General features: G+C 39.9%; 1 long non-coding RNA gene across 1 annotated transcript; it reads left to right on the top strand.

The window, feature by feature from the left end:
- Positions 1 to 291: 291 nt before the first annotated feature.
- On the top strand, positions 292 to 19816 carry LOC118564500. Its single transcript, XR_004931889.1, has 3 exons — positions 292 to 566; positions 653 to 986; positions 17760 to 19816. It is a non-coding gene; the product is annotated as an uncharacterized LOC118564500 (long non-coding RNA).
- Positions 19817 to 23218: the final 3402 nt, after the last annotated feature.

The raw sequence follows: 23218 nt of genomic DNA, 5'->3' as shown, positions 1-23218 counted from the left end.
TCATCACGTGTCACATCTCTCCATAACGGCATCCTGTGACAGATGTTTCTGTAAAGACTTACAATAATGACCTCTGTGCTGTGATGTACGGCTGCAGGTCTACAGGTCTAGCCCTTTCCTTTGGGCCCTGGTTTCTTCAGAGGCCTACCTGCCATGGCAGGGCACATCGGGAGGGCCAGCGCTCTCATTACAGCTACAATGAAATAATTATGAATGGTGCGCAGAGACCTCATCACAAGAATATCTATTGTATTATTTATTCAGCCAGTCCCCTGGTTCAGGGGGAGAGAACACATATAAACTTGCAGCCATGCTTCTCTCCTCCTCATTCAAGCTGCTGTTTGCTGCTCAAAGCGGAGGGCCCTCTCTGGCTTGGATTCTTTCTTTCATTCTGTGCTCTGCTTCATTCCTTTTCTCGACTTGTTTTTACTTCAGGAACCGCACTGGGACCATCTACAAGGACCCCGAGGCTTCTTTTCTCTACACACCTTGGCAGTGGGCTACAAACAAGATATAAATGGAAAGACTCGCTTTTTTTCCACACACACACATATATATATATTAAGGTCAGTAAATATAAAGACATTTGATTTATTTATTTTTTTAGATATGCTGTGTTTAATATTCACTCCTGGATGCTGATCTTTGATAGTACTGCTATGGAACAGAAACAAAGAGGTGCTTTTGAGGGTGTGCAGAAGAAGGATAATGGCGCGTGCAACATTAAAAGCCGCGCACACTTCACCTCCACCAAGAGAAGAAACTTTGTGGCCGGAGCCTGGTGGGTCGCGTCGGATGAGACTCCACCGACAGCATGGTAGGTGCAGCACAATAGGCCTCATTCAAAGGCAGCGCTGCATGTGACGGTGCTGCAAACGCTGATGGATAATAAAGAGAGAGGGAGGAAGAGAGCGGGCAGCGGATCGGCTGCAGTGACAGCTGCATCATGGAGATCAGGAGGGAGGCATCGCCCCCGGGCACGACAGGTGAGCGATGCTGCTCCCCGGCTGACCGTCCGGCTGCTTGGCTGGAAGCACTCAGCAGAGGATAATTACAGTGTCACTGCACGGCTGGCGTGGCTCAGCTACTGTTTGGATGTAACTCACTCCTGCAGAAAGATATCATTAAAGGTGATGCTTTAGACCGACGGCACGCCCCCTGTTCCTAAAAAAACACATTAAACACGATAAAACATGATAAAAGTAGGAAAAATATGTTCATTAATTACTTTTTAGCCACCGTCCTTAAATTCAGATTATTACAACTGAAATTACATATTTACATATACTGCATAGTAAGGCATAGAATTGTTGCCCCACTTGCTCACATTAAATTATATATTACAAAAAAAACTTTGGGTTTTTACCAGAATAATTTCACTTGCTTCAAAGTAAGTTACTGTATTTTACGTGTCTTTCCTTAATATTTGCTAGAAATGTGGTGTAAACTTTATGACTTTGGGAAAATGTTTTAGGTTTCCATCAAAAGGCTTCTTAGAATAGTTTGCTGTGATTTTGGCACATTCCTTCTTACAGAAATGTTCTAACAGAGTCTCTTTTCCAGGCCTCTTGGCTCTCTTGCCACATTTTATCTCTGGGCCTGAGATCAGGCCTTTGTAATGACCACTCCTAAATATTTCCTTCCCCTATAACACCATCTATTGTGTAAAGTTGCCACCACCCCTTTTTCCCCCAGTTGGAATAATGTTCTCATTCTTGTAAGATTTCCACTTTTTCCTTTAAAAGTAAAAATACTCATGATAGCCAAACATTCCAGTTTTAGCTTCCTCGGCCGAAGCAAACTGTAATCTGTCTTTGTGATGATGCTGTTGGAGTAACGGCTTCTTCTTCACTGAGTGACCTAAAAGCTTGAGTATAGTGCTGGTTTCAGAGTGGATAAAAATATGCTTTCATCAGCTTCTAGAAGCATCTTTACAAGTTATTTTTTTTTTTTAGTTATGAGGTGGATACTCACATCTCACAGCAAATTACACTGACCTCAGGGACATGGAGCCCCTTCTTATTCCTAACAAGCATAGTGGCTCAGTGTTCCCATAGTGTTTAAATCTGCATACAACAGTTTGAACAGATGAACATGGAATCATCAGGGATCGGCTAAATGTATCTAACTGACTGAGTTCTTCAGATTTTTCAATGATATCACAAAATTAAAAGTTTGAGGTGTTGCCGTAGTAAATGCATCAGCAGGTGTGCCCCCATTCAGGTCAAATTGTGTGCATTAATCTTTCAGATGCTTACAAAGTCATGACACCATCATCTGCTCAAATTACTTAAAGTCACAGTAATGGTAGTGTTGAAAAACATTTGAATTTAAAGTAGTAAAACAGTAAATAATTGTATTTCATTATTCTGGCTTTTACTAATTACAGCGTTTGAAACAATCTTACTTTAACCACAGTTCTGTCTGTTCTCTAAGGCTACATTCACACTGCAGCCTGAAGTGACCCAATTCCGATTTTTTTGGCCATATGCGACCTGGATCTGATCTTTTTATGACAGTCTGAACAACACAGATCGGATTTTTTCAAATGCGACCCAGGCCACTTGGATATGTGGTCCTGAATCCGATACGTATTTGATCTTTTCAAATGCGACCTGTGTCTGTACGGCCAGGTCGCATTTATCCGACCTGTACGTCACCGATACTCGACAAACGTCACTATTCTGCGTCCTGCTATGCAGAAGCGGGAAGAAAGACGACACCCATAGCGGACAACAATGAGAAGAGCAGTCAATGGAGAGAAAGCTGCAGGTAGAAAATAAATTAATGACCGCAAAATGCACGGCAGCATTATAATCCATGTTTACTTCCGCAAACACTGAGGACGCTTGCTACGTGTGACGTCATCGCGTCCTCGAGTGCGCATGCAAGACACTTCGGTTGAACGCATTAACTTCACACAGGAGATCACATACAAGTTGCATATATTTGGAAATGTGAACGACCACGCAAAAAAAATCCAATTTCACAAAAAAATCGGAATTGAGCATTAAGACCTGCAGTGTGAACGTAGCCTAATTAACTCGTGCCCAGTTTATTGCTATTGAGGATAGTAAAGGGCAAATTATCACAGTTATATAAAGTTGTGTGTCATCAGCGTATCGTCATACTCAATTATCTAAGTCAGGGGGAACATATAAAAGTGGTGTACTCTGCAAACTAAGATTTGAACCAGTTTAGCACAGTATCAAAACCGCCCCTTTTAAGTCTGTGAACAATCATCAAAACGTTTATGTGTGTGGTTTTACTGACGTGGTGAACTCAGAAACACAACTGGAAATCCTCCAAGAGAGAATATTTTAAACATAAGAGTCAACCTGTTCACTTGTTAAACACCTAGAATGATGAGAATCCTTCTCTTGGACTCCTTTAACCCTCACCTAGCTTTTTTTAGAAAGTAAATATTAAATGATGATCTGATGTGTCGATCAGCTAATTCCCACTGTCAGTATTTGTCCTTTCTGTTCTTCACTCATGTAAGCGGATGCTTTCTCAGCATTGCTCTGTGGAGACAGTTTGGGTGCTGCTTGGTGGGACACAATGAGTGCACTTCATCAATAATGCAAAATGTTTCAGTGGAAACTGCCTGGCAACTGCAACTGCAACTGCAACGCCTGCATCCTGTATCAGAAAGAGAGCCTGAGAAAGGAGAGGGGAAACAGACCTATAAGTAGCCGAGTAAAAGGAGGGAGTAGAGGAGGTAAAAATGTTCTGAGATCATAGAGTAGGGATGAATGGGGTTTTATGTTGTGTTGCTATTTAGTGTTTTGAAGGTTATGTGAATGAATAATGCAAATGAGTAGCAAATTATATGTTACAAGCGGATAGTATCTGTTTACCAATGGGTCCTCCTTCATTTTTCTGCAGGCTTCCCCAGTATCAGCACGGTGTACCTGCAGTGATGGTTTATGTTTTTCTTTTTTTCTGTCACATTTCTGTCAGATGTAATTTTAAACTGATCAAACAGCCCTTAAACTACAGCCTCATCCCTACTTGTTGCCACCTCTGGGGAAGATGTGTAAATCGCCTTCAAATAAATTCAAAGACAATAAGAGTTCTAGATAGAAACTTCCAGAGACATGGTTTGGGAAAAAAATTTAGTTCAACAGCATAAGTGTAATTCAGCTAAATAAACATAATATTAAATATTAAATGTCTTAGGAATCACGTCACTGGAAATTGTCCAGTGGGAAGAAAAAACCAGCACGAACTGAAGATGTGCCCATTCACCAGTCCAGCGGTCAATTAAAGAGTCTCCTGCAGTGTTTTAAACTTTTATCACCGCCCTCCTCCCCCGATTTGTAACGGTAAATTATTAAACCTTCACCTATTTTTAAATTATTCAAATAGCAGCTACTTAAAAAACACACCTGGCTCGTTGGATGATTGTACCCGAGGAATCCGTTCCTGGTCTGAAGATTTCCCCACTCAGAAGGACACTTTCCAGCAGCCACTAATAACCTTCATGCACGATGTTTATATGAAGGAAAATACTCGATTTAATACAAGGGGTGGTCATTAATTAACTCTTTTGCTCTTCGATGGAACCTCTCTCTGCCTTGGTGTTCAGTGTTGTGGACAGGGATTCCTTCCTCCCATCTCTTCCTCCGTAAAACCTGATTAATACTTGATGCCACGATGATAGCTAGCCCTCGTACCGCAGCATTTGGCAGATGCTTGAGACTATTGGAAAACGTCACTCTGTGTGTGTGTGCATGCGTGTGAGCGTGTGTGTGGGTGTGTGTGTGTGTGTCTGGACAGGATTTGCCCAACTTTGTTCGGGTGATTAAGGCCACATGTTATTGATTGGCAAACTGCTTGAAGTACAACATCGCCATAAATAATTTGTCTGTGTTCCAGAATAAACAATCACCTTTGTCGGCCACTCTGACAGCCTTTCATTGAAGAGCAGATGCATTTTTTATGCATTTACTGACCTTTATTTAAGTTGTACAAGAGTGATTTCTTATTTATCATGTCGGGGAGGAAATCATCAGACGGGTGTAAACCGTTCATGAGATTTAGCACCATGATATAAACTGTTTCTGATTATCCCTGTGAAACAAAATTCCCTGGACAAATTCAAACAGAATTTCTAAACCATCACCTGGTCTAACTTCTTGTCCACCTTAAAAATGTTGCTATTACAGTCACAGGGAAACTAAGTACATCTTTGCTGCCTCCACGATTAAAGAGTGAAAGCAGCCTCGAGGTGCTGTTGATCAAGTGATTGATTAATTGACCATCTAAATCCAAACACCAAGCAAATGTTCTGGAGGTTTGCTGTTCTGGAGAATGCAGGTGCATGCCAACACAGTGCCAAGAAAGAAAGCCTTAGAGAGAGGCACTTGTTGCTGCCCATCAATCCACGGTGGGATTTAAGACAATTTCCATATAATCTGAGGTCCTTTATTCTGCCCAGAGAAAGAAAAGTCACAAGTGGAAAATAATTAAGACAACTGCCAGGAGTGGATATGCAGTAGTTCATAAAGGACATGTAATGTTTAGAGAAATTGTAAAAAAAAAAACAAAAAAAAAAACAGCAAACTCCATCTCAAGATCTTTGGGCCCCGAGTGCTAGAGGTGAAAGTTAATGACAAGAGTTGACCATGAGCTATTCTACCTGAGTATATCAGAGTGAAATGTGAGCCCATCTGTATGACAGCTGAAGCTTGGCCCAAATTTGTTCATCAACAGGACAATGACCCTAAAAAAAGCAGCAAAACTACAATACTGGCTGGAAAATAACAGAGTCAAGGTGTCGCAAAGGCCGAGTCAAAGTCCACATTTCATGCTATTTGACATTAAGAGAGATGTTCAAAGTTAATATTTCCTGAAATTAGCTGAAATCCTTAGATGGAGAAATTTGACCTTATTGTCCGTTTTTGCCTGACGTGGCCTTGTCTTGAATCAAATGTAACTCCGACTGCTCTGTCTGAAATGAATTAACCGAGGGATAAATGGATGAATTAGATTTGGTTTAATATGAACTGCCCTCAGACGACCTTTTCGTGTTGTTTTGCCAAAACTCCGTTCTGCGCCATTTCTTCTTCGGCACAATACCCTTGATTTAATTCAAACTCAGAGCAGATGTTTCTTTTTAACAAGTCAAAACTAATTGCTTTTGAAAACTCAATTACAAGGATTAAAACAATATATCTGGAATGCAACTTAGTAATGTATAAAGTATGGTGAAAATAAGATCATGTGTGCTTGGCCTGGAGCAGTGCTTCCTTCAATACACTTGTAATGACAGACAGTCTTGATTAAGTCATGCGTCTTTTATTCAGAAGCCACAGACAATGACTTCCCCTGAGAGAGAATGAATATTTTACTTTAATGCTGTTTTCATTTATATTTAATGATGAAATGTTAAGGAATGACTTTGACTTCCACTTTAAAATCTACTGAGTAAAACATGTGTTTGTTGCAGATCAAACAAAGACAAAAACACAACACAGAAAATAAATTCCAATTAGCAAATTATGCTTTGATGTGTTGATAGAGGAAGTAAGCTTAAACTTGCACCGGACTGATGGGAGAGATGGGAACTGGGGCGTCCAAGCTTCCTGGGTCACCAACACAGAAGAGTAAAAGGATGAAAGCTCTGACTGTGAAGATGGAGAGAGCCAAACACGAGCCCAGCAGGTTTTCATGGTGAAGAAGTCCCCTGAGCTTCTGGTCGGTTCAACTAAAAACAACAAGCATGGCGTCTCTTTAATTTGGCCTTTCCTGAAAATCTGATTTTACATCAGCTGTATAGAAACTCAAGCAAATCAGACTTGGCCAGAATCACTCAAAATATTATTTGTGAAATGCCAGAACGATTAGAGAAAATCTATTTTTACATTTTTCTGTTTTCATCTCTCAAAGTCATACTGTCACGACCTCCAGGTGCTTGGATTTAGATTTTCTGTAGTGTTTGTCTTAGATCAGCTTTCTTTAGTCATTTCCTTAAGCTTAGTAGTTTGAGGTATTTATTTATTTTTTGGTTTCTCTATGTTTCTATTTTTCACATCTATATTTTCATGTTGCTCCTATTTTAGTTGATACTTTTGTGGATCAGTGGGTGTATCTTGTTCTTATTTCATTCTATGCAGATTTTGTAATATTTCCTGTTAAAGTTCTCGCTGTGTTTCCCTTTAGCTTCTCTTCATTGCACTCCTTCCTTCAGCTCGTCTATTTTAATTGGTCTCAGCTGTTCAATTCAATTGAGTTCAATTTTATTTATCTAGCACCAATTCACAACACATGTCATCTCAAGGACCTTTACAAAGTCAAATTCAACCAATCAAAACATACAGACAGTTCATCATCTCCTGATTGCCCTCACCTGTTTCTGCCTCACTTTTCTCCACCTTGCCTCGGTATATTCTCGCTAATTCTCTCTGTTCCTGGTTTCTTTCATTGATTTCATGCTCCACGTTGCTCTGCCTTATTTTTCTTTGCCTCCTTTCTCTCCCATATCCCTTGTCTCTCTGTTTTGCAATTTATCAATGACCAGTTCATTCCTGTGCCTCCTGCTGGAGCTCCACATTTTGCAAGTTTTCTTTTTGTGGCAGAAATATTTGCATACACAAAGATTACCGTGTCTGTAAACAATTTGGGAATGCCATGAGGATTTTGTCATGACTGTGTAAGCTTCTGATAGGTGTTTCATAGCATTTGTGTTGTAAGAAAGGCAACACCTCTGTGTTAAATCATGAAAAATTAAACAGAAATCTGGCTTATCTGGAAGAAAATGGTGGACCTCCACAAGTCTGATTCATCCTTGTGCACAATTAATGTTTAATAATCCAAACAAGTATAAATCAGGATGGGATTGTCCAGGCATCATACCGCTCAGGAAGGAGAGTCATTGTTGCTCAGTGTTTCGTGCCAAATATGCGTATAAAGCTCCAGAACATTAATAACAGAGCTGACTGAAGAACGTTAGAAAGAGCCACTATCCACAGTAAAACCAGGCCTGTAGAGACCTGGGCTGAAAAGCCAATCATTGATGAAGAAGCCGCTACTCCAAAAGCCAAATAAAAGACCAGAATACAGTTTACAAATTTAGACAGGGGGAAATACTTTTCTTTTTGAAGTCTGGTAAAACTAAAATTGAAGTGTTTGACCAGCATGACTATTCTTTGGTTTAGAGGAAAAAAGGCAGAATCCCTCTGGCATTATTAAAGTATGTCTGATTCTGATTCTAAAGCTTTCAACCCTGAGAACATCCTCCCTATTGTTAAGTATGGGGCTGCTGTTGGGGTCTTTTGCTGTAGGAGGCACTAGTGTATGTTATAAAATAGATATCATCATGAGAAAAGAACATTATTTCAATTCATTAATTTCATTTATATATAGCACTAATTCACAACATGTGTCATCTAAAGGCACTTTACAAAGTCCATTCAATCAAATCACACAGACAGACTGGTTCAAAGGTTTTCTGCCTAAGGAAACTCAGCCTATTGTATCAAGTCTTGACTTTGCAGCAATCCCTCGTACTGAGCATGCATGCGGCGACAGTGGAGAGGAAAACTCCCCTTTAACAGGAAGAAACCTCCAACAGAACCAGAACCAGGCTCAGTGTGAACGGCCGTCTGCCACGATTGACTGGGGGTTTCAGAAAACGGAGCAGAGACACAAAACGAGCACAGAAGCATTGATCCAGGAGTACTTTCTATGTTAGCGATGGTAATGGCTGACTAGCTCCATAAGTGGCTGCGTCCAAGAAAGAATCATGTGTCAGCATTAAAGTAATATACATTTAAACGTAAGCGTATGTAAACTTATGAACCTGAAGAAAGTAATGAAATGAATATTTAAGAAAACATCTTTTTCCTTATTCTGGCATTTAGCAAACAGCATTAATGTAGGTGTCTCTTTTTAAAGCGTTTATGTAAATGTCTGGCTCCAGCTGCAGAGAAGCTGCAGAGAAACCGAGCATCAGTCAAATGAAACCACCGCCGAGGGCTGCCCAACCAGAAGATTAAAGCGGCCAACAAAAGTGGCGCTAAGTGTTTTCCCTTCATGCAAAGTCGGTCCCTCTGCCTACTGGGAGGCTCTGGTGGTATTCCAATGCCTCTGAGACAACCTCATCCATATTACATCATCTTTACCGTGAGCCCTGATCGAGACATGCAGGAGCAAAGAAACAGGATGTGAAGTCAAAGGCGAGGAAGACAAGAAACAGTGAAAAAATTATGGAACAGCAGAAAGCAGGTCCAGGGAAATATGCCAGAGGATAGGAAAGGAATCAGGGTGAAATCAGACTTAAAGAACATTGGGTCCTGCAGTGGATTCTGAGGACGACTGATAAAACAGAGACATACATACAGAAAAAAAAGGAATCATACAGGTAAAAAAAAACACTGAAACAAGATGATGGTATGGTCAAAAATAGAAGAAAGTGAAATGCTTTTATGTTAAACGACACACCCAACTCTTGAGTCATCTTTGCACTGCTCCACGCTCACACACAGAAACACAAAGACTCACACACAGGCACACACTCCCATCAGCCTCCTGTCCCTCTGCATTAGGAGCCGCCTCGGGGCATGTGAGGCTCAGACTCACTGAGGCAGCCGGGGAGAGACAGTAGAGTGGATGTAGGGGGAGATCAGTCTGTTAAGAGCTGTCATTTAAATAAAAGTTAGCTCTGGGAGTGAGAGCTAGCACAGACCATGGGAGTCATGGTGGGATGAGGATTTATAATGAATAGGGCGGGCTGCAGATATGATATTAGATCAGTTGTGATTTTTTTGGTCATGTTTCACAAATATAAGGGAGAAGTTTTTATTAAACAGCCAAATGCAGCTTGTGGAGCACAAGTGTAATTCTCCTAAACTGGTCAGTCAGATTAATAATGGGTAGCAATGTCCTTCACATTATAAATCTGGGTCTGCTCCATTTGAATCCGTCTGGGGAAAGGAGGGACTTTTTCGGCAGAACTCTCTGAGCTGATTTGGCGAAGCGACACCTAGTAGACACCAAAGGTTGTTTTTGATCTAATAACAGTATCAAATTAAAACATAAGAAGCTCGTATCATGAGAAACCACCACATGGTAAGCTAGCAAAGGCACTTCTTGCTGGATTCTTACAAAACAGATGTGTTAGCAGCAGCTACCCGTGCGTCCTCCTGCGCTGCCATTTTGGTTTTGGTTCAGCTGTGGGCTCAACCGCTCTTGCTTTTGTTGCACCAGTATGTCCCCCCATCTAGCTTTTGATTTGAAATAAGGTTGAATAATTTGGAGGTAGGTCTACCCCTACATTGTTCACCATTGACAGCCAAAAAGCTGCACACCATGATGCTGCCACCACCATGCTTGTTAGATGGTAACGTGTTCTTAGGTTTTAGGGTCTTCCCTTGACGTCTGCAAATATACTTCTTTTCCTTGAAAACAAACAGCTTAATCTTTCCACTGTCGCTTCATGTATGCTCAGTATGAGGGATTGCTGCAAAGCCATCAACAATGCAGACGACTGTCCACTGTGGCTCTACGCTCTTTCAGGAGGAGTGAATGCTGCTTGGAGAGACTTGATGCAACCTGCTGGGTTTCCTTAGAGAGGAAACTTTCTGACCAATCTGTATAATCTGATTCAATTTGACTTTGGACTTATTTAATCAGCAAAAATGTATAATTCTGATCACCATTAATGCAAAGAATGATTCCATAAGTGACTTGTTCTAATCTAACCAATTAATTTCCACCTGAAGTGTTAATATTCTAATTCTGAGAATAAATACTGTATATTTGCATGTCTCCAATCTTATTCCTTTAATGGAGTCTGTAAGTAAGGCTCAAAGATTTTGTTAAATAATTAACCTTCAGATAGATTTTTGGGGTTGATAAGTGCTCTCTTCTCTCCGGACATTTTCATGGATTTCCATGAGGTGGGCTGTGCTGATACGTCATGTCATGCAAAGGGTTGAGGGACTGCTAATAGCTCCTTAGCGTCGTGAGGTTCCTAGGCTAAACTAGCCGTGAGAGGAAGCATACAGGCTCCTATTCCTGCCTCCTACCTTACTGACTGCACTTTTTGGACAGCACTCATCATGGCGACCGCTAACAGACTTTCACTTTGGCTAAAGAGTCCTTACTCAATAAGGGCATTCAGGTAGATTCAACAACTATTTGTTAGCACTTCTGATGGTTTATTTCTCATTAAACCAGTATCACCTCTATTTGTGAACATGTTGAATCCGTGATTGAGCGCGAAAAATGGAACAAAACACTTTGTTGTCGAGTTTTATTGCTAGAAGTAGTTAGCACTGCAAGAAAATGCTACTGGTTGTCTGACACATTTCAATGGCAGCATTATCTCCTGTCGGTAGGACACTGACTACTCATAACTGTACCGCAGGATCCCTCTTTTAAAAAAAAAATTATCCCTTCAGACTTGGACTTCCCCTTATTGATCCCTTTGAGATGACTCCCTATGGGAAATTGAATTTCCAGCAGCTTACAGATCAATAAATAAAAAAATACTCAACAAACTCTTACCTATAAATAGAAATAGATATAACAACAGCTTACAATTAATCAATCTAATTTTTTTATGCTTCCATGAGTCATATTTATCCTGTATTGTGGTGCTGCCTCCAGTTATTTATTTATCATTATTTTTAATATGAAATGCTTTGTTTTAAATGTGCTTTTACAACAATCAATCTAAATTAATGAGTTGATGCTCAACGTAAAAGCAATGCTCTGTAAGTTACAGTAATTTTTCTTTTTTTGAATAAAATAGTGTTACAATGGCCTTGGAGTTTTTTGCTGTGTCTTTTACAGCAATAGGTTTGTAGGCAGGGGGTTGAGTGGTTGACAGCAACCATCAAAGTCTACCAAGACAGGATCTGATCATGTCAACAAAAACACACAAAGCGATTTTTAATCCAAAAGGAGAAAACTGGTGCCCACCCAGCACTCATCGAGCCTTCAAGATCAGTAACTACATATATTAATTAAAATACAGATCACGCCCTTCTTCAAACCCCGTATTGAAGTCGAACAAGCATTTTTTCTGTTTGACTGGTGGCGAGTTTTAGTTTCTGAAACTGAGCTGAGCCCAAATGCGCGAGAGAACGGGACCGGTGGAGGGAGTGAGGGAGGGAAAGAGGGAGGGATGATGGGTTCTTTAGTGGCTGTGTGATCGCAGCCACCAGTTCCACAGCTGGTGCACCAGCAGGCAGCCCAGCCCGGCCATATGTTGCCTGGGCTGCTCCCATTGCTCCCATTATCCTCGGAGTGGCCTCAACCTCCCCCCCACTCCCGACTTCCCAATCCCAAACCACCAGCATTACAATGCTCTTACACCCCCCCCCCAGCCCACTGCTACTTTCAGCTCCCACCACAGCTATTATGGTTTCAGAAAAGACTTGTACAGTATACAATTTGAAGCCTGGTGGCCATATAGCCTGCGCCATTTCTAAACCGGCATAACTTCTGGCTTTTGGGGAACCTAAAGTCACCGTTAAATAGCAATAGAATCACAGATAAGTGAATATTTAATTTGTTGGGTTTTAGACAAATGTTGTAAGGTTAAGTCTATAATAATTTTATCGGATTCACCAGTTTATAAACAGGGCAGAGAGGATTATAGGCCCAAAATATCAAATGTAAAACAACAGCATTTTAACAGGACAAATCATGCAATCATAACGATGTCCGCTTCAGATTCAAGGACCTACAGTCCTTTGCAAAGCTAACTAGAGCACAGCACAGTCAGTTGCTCATTTAACAGCGAGTGATAAAACGCTGCAAAACTAAGGAAGCTTAGCTAATTGGAAAATGTTTGGTCTTGAGCTTGGATTCAGGGTTACAGGCTCGCCGAAGCTTCCACAGACGCAGAACACCTGCGACAAATATCAGTTTCAGAAAGTGGAACAATCCTTCAATGTGAATGTTGATACTACGTAGATCCAGAAGGAAAGAATAAGAACATTTAACATCATTGCTTGGGTACTCTTTATTATTGGACAGATATCTTTGTTAGATATTTATGACAGCTTATGATATTTATAACAGCCAGAAAAAAATTACGAGATCTTTCAGATTGTTTTAGAATTGCACAGTGTCTGTCGATCATTAGACGTCAATTTTCCTAACCTGCCTGAGAAGCTTAGCTTCTGTTCCCTTCTGTGCAAGCTTGTAATTTGCCTGCTGCCAGTAATTTTCATCACTGAGAAAAATTATTTTAGATTCCTCCCAATCCTTCACAACTGTCAACTAGCCAGTACACCTGTTGCAACCCCAGCACACGGTTTTATTCCGTTGGAGAAACCAATCTGAGACAGTTTGAACGTGTGCAGAGGAAGGACAGTGAGGACATCGGTAGGAGGATGTCGAGGCTGGAACTGCCAGGCAGGAGAATTGGATGAAGACCAAAGAGAAGATTTATGGATGGAGAGAAAGAGGAAGAAGAGATGAAGAAGCTGTGGTGACCTCTGAAAGACCACCAGCCTCCAAAGCCATCGTAGTTTAGGTTGACGGGGGTTTCTAAATTGCCAGAAGGTGCAAGTTTGTGGACAGTTTCCTAACCTGTAATGTGTGACACATTTTGCTGAAGTCACCGCACATCAACATGCAAACAATGTTTTAGTGTGAAAAACTGACTTTTTGAGAAAGAGAGAGAGAGAAAGCAAGATTTAAAAAGAAACTCTGCTTGTGGTCCATCCATGTGCACAGACTGTCCAGAGAGTATGAAATAACAATGATCCAGAAGCCTGCTTTGTGCATGCCAACTACGACGTTTGAAGCTATAAACCGTGTATGAGTTATTCAGCCACTGTTTCCATTTAACCTTTAAAGATTGCGCTGAAAAAGTCAACGACTGGGCGGTGTGGATCAACAGCGCCGAGGAAACAGGAGCTACAACTGCTTTGAAAGAAGCCTAGGGTTTTTCTCAAGAGGTTTTTTGAAAAACAGGGAAAGTTTCAGTTTAGCCTAATATCCCGATTAGTGAAGCCGGACTTCAGCGTTGACACCATGTAGGTCTGGGGACATGTTCTGGTTCTGTCTTTGATTGTTCTTCGTCTCCAGCCTCCTTACACCCAGAACAGGATTAGGTTGATACGGCAAACAAAATGAAGGATGAATAAAGAGCTATAAACGTACAAGATGCCTCAAGAGATAAACGAAAAAGCAGCATTAATAACCAAAACGTATTATGTATAAACATATACAATGGGTTTCTATCTATCAACAAAACGTTCCTTTTTATCTGAACAAATTGAGATATATGACTATAAATCAATAAGATCCTGTTTTAGATGTTATTTAACCACTGCTCTTAAAGTTTGTATATAGAGCATAACACTACAATAATAAAAAAAAAGAAAAAAAAAGAAAGGGAAAAAAAAGGAAAAAAGAGAAAAAAAGGAAAAGAAAAAAAGAAAGAAAAAAGGAGAAAAAAAGGAAAAAAAGAGAGAAAAAAAGGAAAGAAGAAAAAAAATAAAATTAATAAATAAATGCTATTCTAATAAACTGAAACAGTCTGATTGAACAGAACGTTCAATAGTTCACACAGTAAACACGCAGGACACCTCAGAGCTTTCCTTTTTACCCCACCCTCAGCTTGGATGAGCAACCAGAGCCATATTTCTCCTGAAGGAGGAAGAACTCCTCCATCCTACCCGCACCAGTCTGGCCCCCCACATCCACTCACCCACCCACCCCGCCCCTCGTCCTGTGTGGGCCCCTAGCAGAGATTCGGGGTCAGCTACAGTTTCACTATTCCTGCTCTCACTGCTGTCACTTAGCCGACCCCCTGCTTACACACACCAAGCCACATAATCACATTATTAGCGCCGGCTTTTAATCTGCACCAACAGTGTGTCCGTCCGCATTCATTGGTTCTTTCCATGCGTCATTGCATCTCCATAATGGACGTTCAGACTTTTTTTTTTATGCACAGAAATGCAAGTAACTTTGAAATTTTAGAAATGTGTAAAAAAAAAAAAAGTACTATTTTAGAAGCAACAGCCGATCAGAACCTCAGGAGGCTTCAGTGGTCAGACGTGAGATTCTCTGAGGTTTAAATCCTCTTAATATTAAAGTCAGTCAAGGTTCTGTTTAACTGGACTGCTCCAACACAGCAAATTATAGTTTTGATTTTGCACTGATGCTCCATGAAAGCCAAATAACAAGATTTTAGTTTTGTTTGTTGCTCCTTTTGTTTATTTTTTTCCTTATTTCCTCTTAAAAAGGAATAAAAAAGGTAAAACCTGAAAGGAAACACGACAGCACTTGGACTATAAGAACATGATATATGAAATAAATAATAATGCATGAAATTTACAAATGCAATAAACCTACCAGAGAGCTGGGAATACAGACAAAAACAGAAGTAGTTTTTCAGAGTGAAAACTAAATCATGAATACAATTTGAAAAGTAAAGGACGGGCGGTGATGAGCTGTTTTTTGTCATCAGATGTGTATTAATGGGCTGGCAGTTTGTCCTCATTACATATTGATACAACAGAACATCCAGTAAAGTGAGTATTAAGTATCAAGCACTTTAAAAAAAAAAAGAATTCCCCCTCTCCAAATTTGAGCGCCAAATCTGTGAGGCTTTAATGTTTTATTTACTGTGAGCTGGTGAGAATTCCCGAGTCACACTCGGCTCTGTGACAGCTTGACGTTACGGCACTTGAACACACGCACAACGAAGGAGCACGTCATAAACATGGTTTCAGACACACATGTGCTTTGCGTGTGAGATTGTGAGTCGAGCTGCCTGGGGTCCAGAAGCAGGAATACGGTGGAGGAGACCGGATCCTGCAGAAGACTTTTCCTCAGGTTTGACCACACAGAACTGGATGCTGCTCGTCACGACTCGATGCAACCTGCCGGGTTTCCTTAGAGAGGAAACCCTTTGACCAATCTGTCTGGAGGATTTGATTGACTCTGACTTTGTAGTGCCTTGATACGACGTGTTGTGATTCGGCGCTATATAAATAAAATTTAATTCACTTGAACAGAGCAAATGTTCATAGTTTAGCAAGAAAAATATGCAGTGCAATATTTTCTAATAATGTTGTGAACAATTGCCCTGTTTTTCTGACATCCCAGTTCATGTGTTACTTCTCTCATTTGCAAATAGTTTCTTTGTCCTGGTCTGATTGCTGCCAGTAATCCAGTGATGTTTACCCCAACCCAGCAGAACAATTGTAGCATAATTAGAGAAATTGTTTGCTCAATCAATGTTGCATTTGTGTGTTTTCTTATTTTTTTCTTTGTTTCGGCTGCTGTATTTCAGCTGTCTTGGTATCAAATAACATTTTGGAAAGGAAATTGATTTTAACGAACAGTTATTAGTCAGTCACTGAATCCTTGACGACATTAATTTGGCCTCCAGTAAAAATGTACGGAGCCTTGGTGTCATTTCCTTTAACCAGGACATTTCCTTTAAATCCGGGTAGTACCGCTTACTGCACATCAGCAGTATTGCCAAAATTAGAAAACTTGAATGAAGTCCTCCACATTTTCCTGGTAAGTGGCTGAATTTGGACTTTAGAAAGCAGAGTGAAGCGACACCAGCAGATGACATGGTTGGCTTCTCCACTCTTCCTCCAGACTGGATTTCCAAACAAAATGCAGAATTTATTTTCCTCCGTATCCGGTTGTTAAGTGGACACTGTGGTTTATGCTTCTGGTTAAGTTTAAAACTTGCATTTATGCTTTACAATGTCAAACGTTAACGTTACATGCACCGTAGTTAGCATATGCGACAGGTTAGTTTAATGCTAACATGGCCAGTCAGCAAAATCGTACCATTTTAACAATTTCCATCTCCTCTTCTTCTCATCGCACGGGAGACGATAAAATGAAAAATGATCAAATGTGTACCTCTTTCCACCACGCTGTATCCTTTCCATTAACGTGCTTGGATACAGCACTTTGTGAACAGCAAGCTTCTTTTTAGCAATGAACTTTTGTGGCGCAGCCTCCCTTCATAGCACGCCAGTGACTGTTTGCCAAATAACTGTCAAGTCAGCAGTATTCATCAGCATATTGTGGGCCACAGCATAACATTTGTTATAATTTTCTAATATTGTAGTTTCTGAAAAAATAAACTTTAGCTCATTAACTGCTGTAAACCATGAATATCAAAACTGACAAAAGCTGCATGTACCATATCTAAATAATATAAATTCCACTTTTTAAATGTACTTATGTTACAAACAAAAATCAATGTTATTCCAATTTTTTAATACTTGTGGTTCAGCACTAATTAGCTTAGCTGTGCTTCCTTCCTTCACAAAGCAAATTCAGCACATTTCAGTACAAAGACAACGCAAAGTGCTTTACATGATTAAAAAATAGGAAAACAAAAATAGAATAAAAGCCATTTGGAATAAAATGTAGAAAAATAAAACATGGGAAAATGGAAACTAAAAGCAAATATTAAAAACAGTTGGACTACAAACTTGAACTAAAGATGTATGAAGATGCATTAAATCAGTGGAATACATTAACTCTGTGTAATGTGTTTTTACCTCCCCTAGAAACGACTCATAGTCCACTAATAATATTAATATAATTTTAATGTGCCCGCTCAATATGTATCATATTATTGGATCATTTTATAATGTATTTGTAATAGAATCACTTTGTTTTGTACAGTGTCTTCAGAAATCATGTTGCGATGTACAATTGAAAATAATCAGAAGATGAATCGCAGGAACATAATCAACATTTGCTAGCTGTCTTCAGTTTGTAATAAGTCTGTTTCTGTTTTTCTCCAGCACCTACATCCTCAGAGGAAGCTGTGAGACTCTTCTGCGTCCGACGCAGCCATCTTCTGAAACCGGCCGTGCTGTCTTCATCAGGACTCACACCGCCACCAGTGACGGTCCAGTACAAGAAAATTGTAACCTGCTCCCGCTGGTGGTTGTGTTTCTCAGAACTCGCCTTCAGCTGGGATTCCAAGTCGTGCTCTGCTGGGTGTTCAGCTAGCATGGCTCTGATACAAACATCTGGTGTCTGCACCAATCCCAGCTGATCCTGGATCTGCACTGACCTCATTTTATCCCGCATTGTTAGTTCCTCTTTAATCAGCTGATCAGTTTCCTCAGACGATCAATCGTCTATGTAAGCAAGAGACTTGTCTTCATCACTGACTCAAACACTGAGCACGGAGTTAAATCAGAAAGTCACATTTCTTTTCATTGATGTTTTAAAAATTAGACATAAAAATAATATTTGTTTCAAGGCTTACCCTTATTCTTTTTTTTCGCCGACACAAGGAGAAGGTGATCTTATTAAAACTGAAGCAAATAATAACGAGATGAAAAAAAATAACACAAATTAAATGCACACGCAGTGCCAAATAATGATATTACATTATAATTATATTTGCTTCTGCACATTTATCATATCTCTGAACATAAAAAAACTAAATCTTCACGATTGCCTGCTGACGTTGTTAGCCTTTTTGTGAGCTTAGTTCATTTGAAAAAACAATAAATTCAGAGCATGAGCAACATATTTTATGTCAGCTGTCTTTTTGTCTAATGATATGAAAATACACAAACAATCACAGCTAAAACATGGTTTGATAGGAGAGCAGAGGACTTTTGTAGGCAAGCGAGAGTTGAGGGTGGGCAGTTCAACAATTGACAAATAAGGAACCGCTTTTGAATTCAAAATGTACGCCCTAAATGTGAACAAAATATTCCACCGATGATTTCACAGATAATAGTGCAGCGGTCTGGTGAAGCAACCCAAACTGAATAATACTCGGGTGCTTACATTCAAAATCATAGCTCTATGTTTGTATTTGTGTGCAGATTGATCAGAGGAGGACCGCACTAATGCAAGAAATTATTTAATTTTACCGCCTAGGGTGGACCTGTCACTGCCTCTAAAAACAATTTGCCCAAGGTTGAAGAACTATGAGTCACAAAAGGTACAAATCAAAAGAGCTGAAAATAAGCACTATCTCTGGCTTCAGATATCCATAAATCTCATTAACCTTAAGGCCAGTTTTCTTTTTTCAGACCAAAAACATTTAATGCTTGTCTTTCTCACATTAAAAGGCAGAGCTCACGCTGCACACGCCTTGCATTTTTAATTCCTCATGATCACCCAGCGTGTGTCTGCCTGTACCTGATACTGCAGGCTGTGGTTTGTGGGCCCGCTCTCCCTTCTCCTCTCGGCCTGACACAGGATGCAGCAGTGGTCAACGTTTGTTTGCTTAAAGCTGCAGAACCGCAAGGTCAAATTTCAGAGACGGCAGGGAAAAGGCTGGACACCAAGACACAGAAGAAGGGGAAGAAAACTGAGAAGGGAAGACGCCCCCACACGACACCTTTTCTCAGCATCCCTCAGAGCCAGAGATATACACCGCGCGCACGCACGCACACACAAACTCACACACCTTTGTTTACTAAACTTTCCGCCTTTGAAATATTTATTAGCGCTGGGAGTCTCTGTGCGCCTGTGTGTTTGTGTGTCCGTGTGTGTTGGTGTATATGTGTGTGTGTAAAGCAGCGGGAGGTTGCCATCTATCAGGGGAAACGGTGATAACGGCGTGTGAGACTGGAGGGAACAAGAGATTGTGTCATACGCATATGACATACAGTGAAAAAATGAGCATCAGCTCACAGACACCAGATTCACAAAACTGTCCTCAGTGACGAGATGAACAAGGAGGCCCCAAAGGTTACTGACCCACTTAAAGAGAACATTTTCTCAGTGCTATTTATTTAACTCCTTATTTGATTTAGATCAGGGCTCACCCAGGGACCATGTGTGGTGCCCACGAGCCTGTTCTAAAAACAGCACAACACGGCAGTGAGCTGCGTCTAAAACTTAATTTTATTCTGATACTCTTCCTGTTTAGCACTTATATAGATTTAAAAACAACCACATCCATAACAAAGCATGAAAATACGTTTATTTTACACAAAGTTATGTTGACTCTTCTAGTTCAAAGGTCAGTACTGGTAGCCCTGATTTAGAGAGAGTATATTTAAAAAAATACTTTCTGGTTCTTGTGAAGTTGAGTTATTTAAACACGTTAAGAGCAGTCTGTACCTACAGCGGACATTCAGATGGATGTCATTTTGGACAATCAGGGCAAATCTCTCATGGAGAAGTCAGGCTAACAGCCACTTAAGCTAACAGCTCCTGCGAGTCAGGCTAACAGACACTTAAGCTAACAGCTTCTGAGAGTCAGGCTAACAGCCACTCAAAGCCAGGTTGACAGTCACTAAGGTCAAGATAACTCCTACTCAAGCGAACAGCAAGTCAGAATCAAACTAGCAGCTTATAACAGACCAAGTAGATCCTCAATCTAACAACTAACCAAGCTAACGGCAACTCAGATCCACCCTACTGGCTAAATACCTACTCAAGCTATCAGCAACTAAAAGTTAACCTAAAAGTCGAGCTAACTTGAACCCAGAGCTGTGAAGTTGTAAGATAAGTTCTTTTTTTTTTTTTTCCCAGTGTCCTGTCTAGCAATATGGCAATAGGAATTGATGTCTCAATGCCAGATAGAGCTCGACAGATTTTGCTTTTACAAGTGGAGCGAACAGCTTTCGCCATAGTGCTCCACTTGATTTATGCTTGTAAATAGCTTTATTGTGATTCCTGTAAGATAAGTTCTTAGTGACATGGTTAAAAATCCCTATGGGGGGGGACTCAATGCTGTCGGTTGTGTAGGGAGGTGCAGAGGCGCTCGATCTTCTACTACTCTGTTAATGCTAACAGCAGCAGGAACTACAGATGCTAACCAAGCTGTGAAATAGTGCAGTGAATAGGTCACTCACAACCCAATCAGTATGGGCTTTGTTTTCGGCATGAGGAATGTCCTGTGTGGTGTGTGAAGTGAGGAAAATGTATGTGTCTCACAGTCATTTGCGTGAAACTATAGAGCTCTGCTTATATGCTTATAAGACAGAAGCTACTCAAGTTAACAGCTGTTAAAGTCAAGCTAACAGCTACTTAAGCTAATGGCTATGCAGAGTCAGCTTAAGATAAGGTAGATTTTTCATATCAAATCCGGGTACACGTCCAACAATTTTGTCTATTTAAACCATTTTGTGTTTCCCTTGGTGAAGTGAGTTCCTAAAATAAACTTTTCCATAACGTCAATAATTGAATTTGACTGCAAGTAATATATCTGTTTCGGTCTTTGTTCTTTGTTTTAGCTTAAAAGTGTAAAAAAAAAAAAAAAAAGAAAAGCGTCCATTTACTGCTTTTGAGAGAAAATAAAATAAAAATTAAAAATTCTAAATGTCTACCTTTTTCTTTTTTTCTTTATGTAGAAAAAACTGTACACTATACAAAATAGGAGCTCTTAATCAGTGTTGAATGAATATTTCCTCATAAATTGAGAAATATAGTCTGATTAAAAATTAAAAAGCAATGAAATTGAGGATGCACTTATTTTTAACAAGATCAGTATATTTGCACCAATGCTAATTGGTAACAGCACATCATTATTTTCAGAATCAGCCTTATAGGTCAAGTTTGTGCACATAAAAAGGGAATTTACATTTGGCTTCACACGATCACTGTGTACAGACATGAATCCATGAACTCTAGGAATAAAAATTATAAAAAGGAGCAATATGCACATAAAAGTGTATATACACCTAACATTGTTTTTCTAAAGCAAGTTGTAATAGTGCAACATTCTCATTACTTAGACAGCAAGGTGTTCATTGTGTTCGACAGCCTGTGGGAAGAAACTGTTTCTGGGTAGCACTGTCCTGAAGGTAGAAGTCCAAACGTCTGCAGAGATGTTAGTGGCCTGCTTCCTGACCCGAAACTTGTACAGGCATATGATCTGATAGAGGGAAGGTCAGCCTTGAGGATCCTCTCTACAGACCAGATTGTTTGTTATAGTTTGGACCTGTCCTCTTTTGACAGACTGAATACTTGCAGTGTGGGTGAGGACCAGCAGCTCCTGTGGCGGGTTGTGATTCTTAAGTTGCCGCAGGAAGTACAGTCTCTGGGCCTTCTTCTGTTTCTTATCAAAGAAACTCAATGTGGCCATCAATAACTGTGGTCAACGTGCCTAGATTAAAGCTAAAATCAATTAATTTAGCTCAGAAAATGTGCATATTGTGAATTCCGACACAGACAGGTATCTATAGAGCCCTTAATTTAATTAGCAATTAAATTATAGCAGGCAGATCAGAGGTCAAAAATGACAAAACACTGGTACAAAAAATTCTATTTAATCTGTATTATTGTTTCAGTTTTGACAGCTATTTCACTGCCAGAAAGCAGCATTCAGGGTTTCCAGCAGTCTGAATGCTGCTGTCTGACTCTGAAAAACACTCTCTCCCTCTTTAATCGCATTTTGTTTCATTGTTTTAATTTGCCAGCCCTTCCATTTCCCCTTTCTCTGCTGATTCTCATTGGACAATGAAATCTGGAGTAAAGTGGGACCGATCCTCATAAATCATTAAGCAAGGTTTGTTTTGCCTTGTGAATGTAATTAATACATAATTAATATTTAAAGATTGACTCATTTATCAAATTTAATTTCTCCACCGCAGCAGATACAGTGCACTGAAGAAAACACGCGAATGGAGGAAGTGTTTTTGTTGTGTTGTTTTTCTAATGGGAGGGGAGAACCCTGGATGGAAAAGGGAGAGAAGGGAAAGCAAACAAAAGGCTGAGGGAAGGGAAGACAAATTAGCACTAACGAGGCGGCTTCTTAATTAGCCGACAGGTAGCAGTTCAGTCCCAGAGGTGGGCGGAGTTAACCCAGCATACTTCTTGGCATAAATCATTCTCTTCACCCCCACCTTTTTTGTTTCTAACTTAAAATTTTGAAATTATCCTCAGTTTAAAACATTCAATTAGTTAATAAATCGTGGCCTGTTACATTCTGTTTTCATCTTTTCTAAAACTGACTGTTCTGTTTATAACCAGTTTTATCTGTTCTTGTTAGAGACTAATTATTTGTTTAGGGTGTGAGTGAGCATATACAGTACCCCTCATGATATTTGGTTTTCATAACCTAATTATTCTAGTTTAAAACATCTATAACAATATTTTTAAAGATTAAAAAATAACTTTATTGTGTTTTCTTCTTTTGTTGGCAAATGAAGTATACCCATATTCATGGATTGATATTGCTATTTATCACTCTGTAATAGTGTAAAACACCCTCCATGATATTTAACACCTCTAATAAAGATGTGGAAAAAGCTTATAAATAAATAATAACAATTGAAAAATA

This window comes from Fundulus heteroclitus, chromosome 11 (genome assembly GCF_011125445.2).
Source record: "Fundulus heteroclitus isolate FHET01 chromosome 11, MU-UCD_Fhet_4.1, whole genome shotgun sequence".
In the NCBI taxonomy this organism is placed as follows: Eukaryota; Metazoa; Chordata; class Actinopteri; order Cyprinodontiformes; family Fundulidae; genus Fundulus; species Fundulus heteroclitus.
This window is presented reverse-complemented; position numbering and strand designations above follow the sequence as displayed.